This window comes from Microtus pennsylvanicus, chromosome X (assembly GCF_037038515.1).
Source record: "Microtus pennsylvanicus isolate mMicPen1 chromosome X, mMicPen1.hap1, whole genome shotgun sequence".
NCBI lineage: Eukaryota > Metazoa > Chordata > Mammalia > Rodentia > Cricetidae > Microtus > Microtus pennsylvanicus.
Genome location: NC_134601.1, coordinates 75953099 through 75967508, shown reverse-complemented (window position 1 = coordinate 75967508; position 14410 = coordinate 75953099). Strand labels below are relative to the sequence as shown.

Sequence of the window (14410 nt, the reverse complement as noted above, 5' to 3'; positions counted from 1 at the left end):
GTAGCCAGTATTCATAAATATCAAAAGGAAGAAAAGATAAGTTAGTTAATCAAAAATTTATTTTTGGAAGATATGCAAGAAATTGGTATACTATGCTTTGTTAGGTTATTTTAATTTTATAATCATTTGAAATTTTGTCTTATGTGTATACATTCTAGGAGACATAAAAGTGAAAAGACAAATAAGAGAATTATTTTGTTCAAGGTTTAACAAAGCACTGAACTATTTAAACAAGTAAAACATTTAAATTTAGTGTTTATATGATATATTAACTGGATTTATGCTTCCCATGGCCAAGTTTTATTCTACATCATTTTATATTGATTGTTAGCTTCAAAAATATAGTAAGTACTAAATAAACATTTGGTGGTAATCTAGGGATCTCTTATGGATCCAGCTGTTTGGCAGACTGAGGCAAAAGGGACACTTGAACTGGAGTTCAAAGCCAACTTGAAAAGCATGGAGAGAGAGAGAGAGAGAGAGAGAGAGAGAGAGAGAGAGAGAGAGAGAGAGAGAGCGCGAGCATGTGTGTGTGTGATGATTGAGCATCCTAGAAAGCCTCATCATCACTGATATTTTTTTCTATTATTTGTTTCTCAGATTGGTTATACATGAGAATTTTCAATAATTATAGCTCAATACTTGCATGATAATCAGTGTCTGACAAATACTGTTGTGTGGTATAAATACAAAAACTCTAATTTCCTTTTAGTTACACACGACTTTTGTCTTTCTTCCTTTTCTTTTTCTTTTTTGTTTCTCTGTGAGTCCGGTTTTCTCTGTGTAACAGCCCTGTCTATCCTGGAACTAGTTCTTGTGGACCAGGCTGACCTTGAACTCACAGAGATTCACCTTTCTCTGTCCCCCAAGTGCTGGGATTAAAGGTGTGTGACATTACCACCTGGCATTCTTATACACTTCTTGTCAGGATAATTAAGTGTAGGGGTAACTAAGGGACAACTAATTTCTCTATTTCTGAATTATTTATTTTTGATTATTAATACACGTGTGTTTGCATATGTGAATGCCAGCAGTCATGGAGACTAGAGTTACCAGATCCCATTGGATCTGTATTAGCTTATAGGTGGTTGTGTGTTACAAGGTGTAGGAGCTAAAAATTGAGTTCAGGGCCTCTTCAAGAGCATTATGCATTCTTAACCACTGAACATTCTCTCCAGTACTTATTGTCTCTATTCATATGCAGAGAGGATTCAGATTTCTTCTTAACTTAATCTACTACCATATCTTATTGTGGTAAAAGGATTATAGAATATTTTATGACCCATAAAAATTCTCAAATTATGCTGCAAAGTCATACTGAAATACCATCTCACAAGAATAACTAAAACCTCTAGAGGAATAAAAAAGTAAAACTCCTGTGTGTTGACATTAGAACGGTGTTAAAGACAGGGTTTCTTTTTGTAGACTTGGCTGTCCTTGAACTCACAGAGCTCCACCAGCCTCTGCCTCCATAGTTCTGGGATAAAGGTGTTAGCCACGCCTGCAATCAGATTGGTGAATATCCTAACCGTCATCAAAAAACCTTCATCCAGTAACTAATGGAAACAGATGCAGAGATCCACAGCCAAGCACTAGGCTGAACTCCTGGAGTCTAGTTTAAAAGAGAGATGAGGGATTATATGAGCAAGGAGGATCAAGATCGTAACAGGAAAACGCAGAGACAGGTGACCTGAGCTCCTGGGAGCTGGTGGACTCTAGATTGACAGTTGGGGAGCCCCCTGCATGGAACCAAACTAGCACTTCTGCATGTGGGCAATAGTTGTGTAGCTTGGTCTGTTTGAGGGGCCCTGGGCAGTGGGACCAGGACTTATCCCAGGTGCGTGAAATGGCTTTTTGGAGCCCATTCCCTATGGTGGGATGCCTTGCTCAGCCTTGATACAGGGGTGGGGGGCTTGATCCTGCCTCAACTTAATGTGCCAGGCTTTGTTGATTTCCCATGGGGAAGTCTTACCCTTTCTGAAGAGTGGATAGGGGTTGGGTTGGGGGGGATGGTGGGAGTGAGAGGAGAGGAAGGAGGGGAAACTGTGGTTTGTATGTAAAATGAATAAAAAAGAATAAAAAATACCATTCAAGACCCCTTCCAAAAATGGAGAGCTAGCTGATGACTGGCATCTACACATTCATTACCCCCCCCCAAAGGAACTGTAGACTTTATAATCTGAAATCTCTTAGATAAGGGAAAGTAAGAGAAATATAATCCATTTTGGTGCTCTTTTGACCTTATGAGATATTTATCCATTCCAAATAATATGCCAAGTAACTGAGGCAGAGAAGAGATTGAGGGGAACTTAAGGTTTGACCAGGGTTTTCATTAATCATATATAACTGTGTGGGGAACAAAAGGATATTGTTGGCTAGACAAGCTTCTAGATGGGAGCAGTGATGGACCCACATGCTTGTTAAATCATAAAAAACTAGCTAATACCAATATTAAAGGTTAGCTTTTAATAATGTTATTAAGCTGATCTGCCACTGTATTGATGGATAAAATCAAAAGTAAATTCTCTCTAAAAGACAATATTTATATTAACCTCTAATTATCTCCATGACTTCTCATACACAAGTGCTAGTATTAAATAAAGATAAAATAGAAAATAAAAATAAGGCAGTTAATTAAAATTAAGTTTCTGGAGATAGGTAATGACAGTAGAGAGGACAGTTATTTAAAAATTATTAAAGAGAAATAAAAAAAATTATTAAAGGACACTTTTTTTTAATTTGCCATTATACAGACCTGAGAATAAGTATCATTATAACCACACTTCAAGAAATCATAGAACTTATCTATAAAGCTAAGTCCACTTCCAAAATTGTTTGGGAGACTCACAGTGAAGAAACAAAAGGTTTCATCTGAGGTAAAAGTAGGCAAGGTTTGACCTAATTTTAGGTTCTCAGGGGATGTCATTCAAGCAACAACCAAAGCAAGTAGTCTTTAAGTTCTCAGGTCAAAGTAAGAAATGCAGCAGATGTTTTTGCAGTAAAGATTAAGGGGTACAGATATTAGCAGAGTTTAAGAAATTGCAAAGAAGTGTGTTCATGCCAGAGAAGGATTTGGGAAAAAGCATATTATATCAGAGAAAACGAACAGCAATCTACTTACAAGAATGGCGAGAAGATGCACAGCAAGCAGAATGCTGAGGTAGAGAGAAAAGGAGTAGGAAAAGGAAGAATGGAGCATGGAGGAAAGGAGTGGAGATATAGTGGTCTCAGCTAGTGTTGTGGCCCTACTTGATTTACTTTATTGCTAAAGAAAAATGACCCAAGTCATGGCACCAGAAGATAAGGATAAGGGATGTCTCTAGTTATACCTTTCTCAGTCTGGATGTAGTGCGGGGGGTGGCGGGCTTGGACCTTCCACAGCGCAGGGTGCCTTGCCCTTTCTTAGGATTGGAGGGTGTGGGGTAGGAGGGGATGTGGAGGGAATGGAAGGAGTGGAGAGAGTGGAAATTTGGATTGATATTTTTTTTAAAAAATCTAATAAAAAATAAAATTAAATTAAAAAAGAAAATTGAACCAGATCATGGCACCAGAAGATAAGGAAATAAGGGATGTCTCCAGTTTCTTATAGTCTCAACACCAGTAGCAGTCTTACTTCTTATACTATCTGAAGTGAAGGATTCAAAGACACAGTAATAAGATAATTAGTAGAGAGTTTAAATAGAGCAAGCAAAGAAGGAAGAATATATTCCTCAGAAAAAGACTATGCCAATCCACAAAAGCCTTGATCTTTTTTCATTTTCATTTTACATACCAACCTCAGTTTCTCCTCCCTCCCCTTTTCCATCCCCCCATCTCCCCACTCCCCATTCCACATCCATTTCTCAGATGGAGTATGCCAGACCTTTTTGACTCCCTCAGGAAAGCATTGATCTTGATAGGCATGGAACTTATTTTTCCCTTCTTACTGTACATCTTTCCCTGTACCTCACCCAGAATAGGCACTTATAGGAAAGGGGTGTGCTTTTTTTTTAAAGCTAATCTGTTACAAGTAGATGTGTAAGATTCAAGAATATGTATAGGGATTTAAGTAACCTGAAGTTGAAGATTTTACTGGCACTCTGAACATGCTCCCTCAGATGTGAAATCTTGGAATTTGTTTTAATCTGATCTAGCTAGCATAGACGACTATAATCCATTGCCCCTTATATCTGTTTTTATAATCCTCAGCTGGCCTATTTGGAGTTAACTATCACTGTCTATATTTTGAACTCCGATTGACCATGACCTTTGTCATTATATTTATATCTTATTTCAGCACCTCAAACTTACCCACATCTAATTGTCAGTATCTACTGGACCTAACTCCTTACCTAACAATGATAAGTGATTCTCCCACTTCATTCTCTTGAGTGTTGGAATTATAGTTGTTTACCACAATACCATGATTCAAGAATTAATTAAATATTTTTAATGAATTTTCTTTACTACTCTGTTTCTTCATGTTAGTGGTACATGCCTTTAATCCTAGCACTTGGGATGCAGAGGCAAGCAAATCTCCATGAGTTCAAGGCCAGCCGGTTTTACAAGAGCTAGTTCCAGGACAACTAGGATTAAAGATGTTTTAATTCTCCCATTTCAATATTTGTGCTTATTTTTATTGAATATTTTGATATAAGTAAGTTAATAGGAATAAAATGTCAATATCTTCACATTTCACTTACTTGCAGTTCAAAGTTAGGTTTATGCACTATTAAAATTAATAATATCTTTGTTTCTAATATACAATGGGACTTCACATAGCTTCACTGAAAAATAGTTGTCACACAGACTCTACCGAGTATTGATATTACTCTAAAAGCCAGAGTTTAATTGAGTATATTAATAACTCGGAATGAATTTCCTGAGCTTGCCAAGGTTTACTCTGGAGAACCCAATGAATTCATCAGACTTTCTTACAATTTTAAAATAGAGGTTACTTACAGGGGTGTGGGCACTTCTCCCAAATCAGCCATACCAGAAAATCCTTCAGCAAAGATGAAGGCAATCGTGTAGATGGAACCTCTAATCTCTTTCCTGGTCTCTATAAACTCTAGCATCCACCTAGTCTTCTGTGACCTCTTTATAATCTAGCTCTTCCCCCAGTAAGCATGAGGAATTACCAGGTGGTAGGGAGCAGCTGCATATTCAGGAAAGAATTTAGTGCCCTAATCTTCTCCATATGACAAAATAAACCATCAATAAGTCCATCTTGTCCAAAGTGTGGACAGTGATGAACTCCCCCATATAGCAGCTGTGTGGATCAGAAGACAGTTACTCATGACTGATGTACTAGGTAGCAAGGCCAATCAATTTTTTTGAAACCAGACTGTTTTATTCTATGACAAGGATCTTCAGTTACAGAACTATTGGCATTATGGGTCTGAAACTACTCTGTTGTTGGGAAATTGTTATGGCCGTTGTCACACGATGAAAATGTCTGCAAATATTTTCAAATATCCCTGGGGGAAAATAATTTCAATTGAGAGTCACTGTACTAAATAGTATGAACATTCAAACTTTACTGCCTCTAGATAAGAAAACAACTCCAATTCAAATATTTCATTCCAAAACTGTCACACATAGTAAGCAATATTGAAACTCAGATATTCTTTGTATTTTCAAACTGTCCCAGAATTCACTTTTTCTAAAAGTTTAGGGAAGTTTTAAGTACAAAGGTTTATTTTGTCTCACAGCTAAATTATTTTTAAAGGGAAGAAGCATGTTGTGAGAGCTGCGGGCCTCTTCCCACAGCCCGGCTCCTGGCCGCTTGGCTAGCTTATGCCCCGAAATAACAACACACAAATTGTATTCTTTTAAACACTGCTTGGGCCATTATATCTAGCCTCTTCTCGGCTAACTCTTGCACCTGGACTAGCCCATTTCTAATAATGTGTGTAGCACCCCAAGGTGCACTTACCGGGAAGAGTCTAGCCTACGTCCATCCTGGGTCGGAGCTTCGCGTCTGCCTGCGAGAGGGGAGCATGGCTTCTGAGCTCACTTCCTCTTACTCCCAGGATTCTGTTCTGTTTACTCCTCCCACCTATGTTTTAACCTATGAAGGCCAAGCAGTTTCTTTATTATAATTAACCAATGACCTTCTTCCATCAGAAGCATTACCCTAGCATTTATCTCCTATTCTTCCTTCTTTACAACATCTTCAAATTTTACAATATACCTTGATGGAACCAGTACCCAACAGGAATGTTTCACTCTATATTAGAAAATGTTATTACCATACCCTCCTGTTTTATTATTAAATTCCTCTTTCTATAACTATTAATTTTTCTCATTACCACTCCAGTATAAATACATTGAATGTGATTCAATAAATAACTAGAGATTACTTTTTGTTCTACCAATTATAATGTCTGTTGAGATTAATGAAAAAGCTAAGGTAAAACTCAATCTGAACAAAGTAGTGCATAGAGGTTTACATGCTAAACAAATCTGGAATCTGGTAGGTGCTGAAGAGAGTAGAGAGAAATACCATTTAGAAGTATCAATAGAACTAAGTGTCTGGTTATAGAAATAAGCACAATTGTCACAAAGTAGAGGAGAAATTTTGTCTTTTGAACATGCTTGTAAGAAATGAATAAAGCTTATCAAAAGTCATAGCTTTTGAACAATCAGTCATCATCTTGACCTTAAGTGAAAACTAAGAAAGCTTGATTGAAAATACTCTTATGGTATTTCTAGAATTACTGATCAGAAACTAAAAGCCTCTAACCTTCCTCTGCATCTATACTTAGTAAAATGATTTAAAAACAGGGCAATAATTCAATCAATCTTTTGTGAAGTATAAAGCTTTTGTCATTGAAATAGCAAGGAGTTTCTTTATGAATGTTCCTAAAAGGACTTAAAGCTTTTTTCCTAAGACTTATGCCCAAGTTCTGATTTTTCTCCTAACTGCATGTAACAATTACCTGAAATATTAAAAAAATACTGATAATCAGTCCAGTCCCAGATATTTTAGATTTAATTAATATGAAATAACACTTAGTCATTTTCATTTCCAAAACGTTTCCCAAATAATAATAATAATAATATACATATCTAGTTATGAGGACCAGGCCTTTAGATGCTACTTTCAAATTAAATATATTTATTTACTTTTATTTTTATTCATTTAACCAGTTGGGTAAGAAAACTTGAATATATAGCAAATACACAGAGCAAAAGGCCTTCTGTAAATTGGGACTGGGTTTCACAATTCTGCATTTTGTTTGATTTTGTTTCTCTGTAGTAGTAATCATCTGTTGCAAAGATAAGTTTCCTTGATGAGGGTGAAGACTACACCCATTTGGTAATATGAGGACAAATCTTTAGTTTATTGGTAGAGATAGTAAATTAGTGGTTGTAGATTCTCCTTCAATATCTATGGATTCACTAGCACTGAATAGTTAGTTTGATTTCTAGTATCAGGCAGTTTCTCTCTTGTCTGTTGTTGCATCCTAAGTTCAATTGTAGAGCTGTTCATTACCACCAAAATATGTGTGCCCCTGCTACATCCTTAGGGTTTTAATATGTCATGCTGGTTGTTGATGTAATTCATAAATCTACCCTTAAGACTCAGAGCACAAGGAGCAGAAATAGTTTAAGAATCTGAAGCTTAGAGAGTTTGCCATGTGATTGTGTCTCCTAGCAGGTAGAAGCTAAACCCATAAAGTCTCACTAACATGATGGCCCAAATACAAACTGTACATGATGACACTTGTAGACATTTCAGAGTGCAAAGGACTTTCTATAGGGCCAAACCTGTACAAAGAACCACATGCAACTAAGGAATACTGAGTGGGAAAAATATTCTTTCCCAGCAAAGAGCATACTAAGCTGGTTATCTGATACCAAATATTGTGTTTGAAAAAAATTCAAGTGACAGAGCAGAATATCTATATCTATCTATCTATCTATCTATCTATCTATCTATCTATCTATCTATCCATCCTCTGTCTGTCTGTCTGTCTGTCTGTCTGTCTGTCTGCCTGTGTGTAATAGCAATGAAAAAAGAGGCCATGAATTTAAAAAGGTATAAGGGAAATTTTGGAGGGAGGAAAGGAAATAGAAAATTTTTGTAATTATAATTTCAGAATAAAGGAAAAGCCCAGAGGGATACACTTGGAAAACCAAAGCCCATCCTTTACTTTGAAGTGTCTTCCTTTACTAATTTAGTGTTGGCTAGTTTAAAGAAGGGCAGGATAGCACGTTGAACAATATCAGATATACTTTAAAAATGATAGGGAGGAAGAATTGTGGGGAGCGGTAGATAGAAAGCAGGAGGAAGGGAAAGAAAATAAATAATAAACAAACAAATAAATAAATAAGCATCCTGAAAGTGAATTTTATATGTCAGCTGCACTTTGTATAATTAGGCAATTTTGTCTATCCAGGATATCCCAGATAAACTGTTTTAAGCAGCACAATGTTTGTTTTATTTGTTTATTGTATGTGTGCATGAGTGCATATACATGAGAGGGCGAAGATTTGCCTGTGGAGGTCAGAAGAAATATTTGAGAGTTGTTTGTCCACTTCCACATATAGGCTCCAGTGATCAAACTCAGAATATCAGATTTGTCATCAGTCCCTCTACCTCCCAGTTAGCACACTTATGAAATACTCTGTGGTTTGTAACATTCAAATAAGGTTATACTGTTCATCATAACTTCTAGTTGTCATAATAATGCAAAAAATATTCATGATGAAAATTAGTCATCAGTTCAGAAGTATTTTAGTAGTTATGCTTTCTAGCTCGCAATATAATGCATTTATTTATGTTACATGCATCAAATGCACATGCACACACACACACACACACACACATATAAAAATCAAAGATATATTTTGATATCAGAGGTGGAATTGCTGTTTGTTAGTGACATAGTTATTTGTGTCCTGTTAGTATTAGACAGTGGAAAAATGCTTACTTTGCTAGTGGACATAGTTCATCATTCATGGACAAAGAAAACAATCAGCAAATGTCCAGTTCATTTTGAAGAATTCTCTTTGAATTGTTATAAGCTAAATAAGCTTTTTGATAAAATATTTTCCTTCATCACATGTTAAACAGATTTTCTGAATAAATATGTTTTCAGGAATTCTCTTCTACCTCTTTACAAAAAATTTTAAGTTCTTTGAATTTTCTTTTCAATTTCATGGAGGATCAATATAATTAGTTAGATACTTTAATTATTTAATCTTAATAAAATACTGGAATTTATATTCATGTAGAACAAAAAATTTTGTTAAACTTTTTGAAGTTGTCCTTTGATACTAGGATAGCCTTTTTATTTTATTCTGTAGAGACTTACTTTCATATCAATAATATTCCATATCTACACAAAAGGAATTTTTAATTGTGAGATGTGTAGTTGGAGTCTTTTGTCCTACTTACACTTTGATGCCTGGATTAATATTTTCTTCATGCAGACTATTTTATGCCTAGAGAAGCAGTATGCATTTGCATTTCTTGGCATTAGAAATGCCTTTTATTTATTCTTTTTTGTATTAAATAATTATTTATTGATAGATTTTTAAAATGTCATTAAAACAATTAATTTTCAACTAAAATCTAAAAACCTGTTATGAAAAATATGAAGGAAGCGTGCAAAGAGAAAAAGTGGAAATCTGTTTCATCAGTTTGCAATAGGGAACATATCCCATTGCTATGGGTTTGCATGCCTAAGCCTTGGGGATAATCATATAAGCATTTCCTTTAAATGTGACCTGGGTGAGTTACAGAGGACTTAGTTTAGTATAACTACATACAGTATTGTGACTTGGTTAGTTTAGCTTTAACTGCTTATTTTTATTCTACGAAATAAAAATCATTTATATAACATGAAATATCTTTAGCATTATGTAATGTTACACAGTAGTCATATTTTTATTATTCTGGTTGCTTTTCTTCATTGCCTAAAATATAGCCCATGTATGTTATCAAATACCAAGTGTACTCTAAGAGAAAAATATTTTTTTTTAATTTCCGCCTCCTCCCCACCTCCCATTTCCTACCTCCTACCCCTAACCCCCTTCCCCTCCTTCTCCAGTACAAAAGCAGTCAAGGTTCTCTGTCCTGTGGGAAGTCCAAGGTCCTCCCCCCTCCATCCAGATCTAGGAAGGTGCTCATCCAAACAGACTTGGCTCCCACAAAGCCAGTACATGCAGTAGGATCGAAACCCAGTGCTATTGTCCTTGGCTTCTCATCAGCCCTCATTGTCTGCCATGTTCAGAGAGTCTGGTTTTATCCCATGCTTTTTCAGTCCCAGTCCAGCTGGGCTTGGAAGCCCCACTTCCAATAGATCAGCCCCACTGTCTCAATGGTTGGGTGCACCATTCGCGGTTCTGACTTCCTTGCTCATGTTCTCCCTCCTGCTGATCCTCATTTGGAACTTGGGAACCCAGTCCAGTGCTCCAATGTGGGTCTCTGTCTCTATCTCCATCCATAGCCAGATGAAGTTTCTATGGTAATAAGTAAGATATTCATCAGAATGGCTATAGGATAGGGCCATTTCAGATTCCTTCTCAGCTGCCCAAGGAACTAGTGGGATATCTCCCTGGAAACCGGGGAACCCCTCTAGAATCAAGTCTCTTGCCAACCGTAAAATGGCTCCCTTAAATAATATATATACTTCCCTGCTCCCATATCCACCCTTCCTTTATCCCAACCATCCCATTCTCCCAAGCTCTGCCCATCTTCCCCTTCTCAGTTTTCTCTTCCCATTTTCCCTTACCCCAATCCCACCCACCCCAAAGTTCCCAATTTTTTTCCTGGCAATCTTGTCTACTTCCAATATCCAGGAGGATAACTGTATGTTTTTCTTTGGGTTCACCTTCTTATTTAGCTTCTCTAGGATCAAGAATTATAGGCTCAATGTCCTTTATTTATGGCTAGAAACAACTTATGAGTGAGTACATCCCATGTTCATCTATTTGGGTCTTGGTTACCTCACTCAGGAAATTGTTTTCTATTTCTATCCATTTGCATGCAAAATTCAAGATGTCATTGTTTTTACTGCTGAGTAGTATTCTAATATGTATATATGCCACACATTCTTCATCCATTCGTCCATGGAGGGACCTCTAGGTTGTTTCCATGTTCTAGCTATTACAAATAATGCTGCTGTGAACATAGTTGAACAAATGCTCTTGTCATATGATAGGGCATCTCTTGGGTATATTCCTAAGAGTGGAATTGCTTGGTCCAGGGGTAGGTTGATCCCGGATTTCCTGAGAAACCACCACATCGATTTCCAAAGTGGTTGCACAAGTATGCATTCCCACCAACAATGGATGAGTGTACCCCTTACTATACATTTTCTCCAGCAAAGGCTATCATTGGTGTTTTTGATTTTAGCCATTCTGACAGGTGTAAGATGGTATCTCAAAGTTGTTTTGATTTGAATTTCCCTGATCGCTAAGGAGGCTGAGCTTGACCTTAAGTGTCTTTTGGCCATTTGAACTTCTTCTGTTGAGAATTCTCTGTTCAGTTCAGTGCCCCATTTTTTAATTGGGTTAATTAGCATTTTAAAGTCTAGTTTCTTGAGTTCTTTATATATTTTGGAGATCAGACCTCTGTCTGTTTCCGGGTTGGTGAAGGTCATCTCCCAGTAAGTAGGTCGCCTTCTTGTCCTAGTGACAGTGTCCTTTCCTTTGCGGAAGCTTCTCAGTTTCAGGAGGTCCCATTTTTTCAATGTTCCCCTTAATATCTGTACTTCTGGGGTTACACATAGGAAGCAATCTCCTGTGCCCATATGTTGTAGAGTACTTCCCACTTTCTCTTCTGTCAGGTTCAGTGTGTTCATATTGATATTGAGGTATTTGATCCATTTGGACTTGAGTTTTGTGCATGGTGATAGATATGTAGCTAATTTTCATTCTTCTACTGGTTTACATCCAGTTATGCCAGCACCATTTGTTGAGGATGCTTTCTTTCTTCCACTGTTTACTTTTAGCTTCTTTATTGAAAATCAGGTGTTCATAGGACTGTGGGTTGAAATCCGGGTCTTCTATTCGATTCCATTGGTCGACTTCTCTGTTTTTATGCCAGTACTAAGCTGTTTTCAATACTGTAGCTTTGTAATAGAGTTTGAAGTCAGGGCTGGTAATGCCTCCAGAAGTTCCTTTATTGTATAAGATTTTTTGGGCTATCCTGGGTTTTTTTTTGTTTTTCCAAATAAAGTTGATTATTGTCCTCTCAAGATCTGTGAGAATTTTGATGAGACTTGATGGGGAGTGTATTGAATGTATAGATTGCCTTTGGTAGAATTGCCATTTTTACTATGTTGATCCTCCCAATCCAAGAGCATGAGAGATCCTTTGATTTTCTTGGGTCCTCTTAAATTTCTTTCTTCAAAGACTTAAAGTTCTTGTCAAATATATCTTTCACTTCCTTGGTTAGAGTTACCCCATGATACTTTATGCTATTTGTGGCTATTGTGAAGGGTGATGCTTCTCTGATTTCCCTCTCTACTTCCTTATCCTTTGTGTATAGGAGGGCAACTGAATTTTTGGAGTTGATCTTGTATCCTGCTACATTACTAAAGGTGCTTATCATCTGTAGGAGTTTTTTGGTAGAGTTTTTGGGGTCGCTTATGTACACTATCATATCATCTGCAAATAACAAAAGTTTAACTTCTTCCTTTCCAATTTGACTCCCCTTGATCCCCTTATGTTGTCTTATTGCTATTGCTAGAACTTCAGGCACTATATTGAAGAGGTATGGTGAAAGTGGACAGCCTTGTCGTGTTCCCGAATTTAGTGGGATGGCTTTGAGTTTCTCTTAGTTTAATTTGATGTTAGCTGTCGGCTTGCTATAAATAGCTTTTATTATATTTAGGTATGACCTTTGTATCCTTAATTTCTCCAAGACCTTTATCATAAAGGGGTATTGAATTTTGTCAAATGCTTTTTCAGCATCTAATGAAATGATTATATGTTTTTTTCATTAAGTTTATTTATATGATGGATTACATTGGTAGATTTTCGTATGTTGAACCAGCCCTGCCTCTCTGGGATGAAGCCTACTTGATCATAATGGATAATTCTTCTAATGTGTTCTTGGATACGGTTTGCCAGTATTTTGTTGAGGATTTTTGCGTCAATGTTCATGAGTGAGATTGGCCTGTAATTCTCTTTTTTGGTTTAGTCTCTGTGTGGTTTTGGTATCAAGGTAACTGTAGCTTCATAAAAGGAATTTGGCAATGACTCTTCTGTTTCTATATTGTGAAATACATTAGCGAGTATAGGTATTAGCTCTTCTTCTGCATTGAAACCATCAGGTCCTGGGCTTTTTTTTTTTTTTTTTTTTTTTTTTGATAACAGCTTCCAATTCTTTGCGACTAACAGGTCTAATTATACTGTTCACCTGGTCTTGGTTTAACTTTTGTATATTGTAGTTATCTAAAAAGAAGTCTATTTCTTTTACCTTTTTCAATTTTGTGACATCCAGGCTTATGTAGTAAGATCTCATTATCTGAATTTCCTCTGTGTCTGTGTTTATGACCCCCTTTTTATTTTTGATCTTATTAATTTGTGTGTTCTCTCTCTGCCGTTTGATTAGTTTGGATAGGGGTTTGTCAATCTTGTTGATTTTCTCCAAGAACCAGCTTTTTGTTTCATTGATTCTTTGGATTATTTTCTGTGTTTCTATTTTGTTGATTTCAGCCCTCAGTTTGATTATTTCCAGTCTTCTACTCCTCTTGTGTGAGTCTGCTTCTTTATTTTTTCTAGAGCTTTCAGCTGTGCTCTTAAATCTCCAATGTGTGCTTTCTCCATTTTTTTTAGTCTGTCAACTTACAGATTATTTTATTACCTGCTTACAAGAAACGGATTGATTTTCTTTTGAAATCCATTTGCTCATTTATATAATTTAATTGGTGATGTGGGAGTGATTTTTTTAATCTGTTGCTTTCATTGTTTAATTAATAAAGAAACTGTTTAGCCCTATTTGATAGGCCAACCCTTAGGTGGGTGGAGTAAACAGAACAGAATGTTGGGAGAAAGAAGCCGAGTCAGGGAGTCGCCATGATTCTCTCACCTGACAGCTGCAGGTTAAGATCTTCCCTGGTAAGCTAACTCATGGGCTCCACAGATTATTAGAAATGGGTTAGATCAATATGTAAGAGCTAGCCAATAAGAGGCTGAAACTAATGGGCCAGGCAGTGTTTAAAAAAATACAGTTTCTGTGTAATTATTTCTGGTCATAAGCTAACCATGCAGGCAGCCGGGTGCTGGGTACGCAGCTCCACCGCTCCCATCACTACAAATCGGTAATAGTTTTTTTTGTTTGTTTTGTTTTGTTTATTTATTTATTTATCTTAGTTGTTGAAAAAAATTTCTGCCTCCTCCCCATTTTATTTATGTGGGCACTTGGTACTGTGAACTTTCCTTTTAGCACTGCTTTCATAGTGTCCCA

The 14410-nt window shown here is 36.6% G+C and overlaps 1 protein-coding gene across 1 annotated transcript in view; it reads left to right on the top strand.

Annotated features, from left to right (window-relative positions):
- LOC142840369 (uncharacterized) overlaps positions 1-14410 on the top strand; it is a 248668-nt gene that overhangs the window by 107367 nt on the left and 126891 nt on the right. The window lies entirely within an intron of this gene.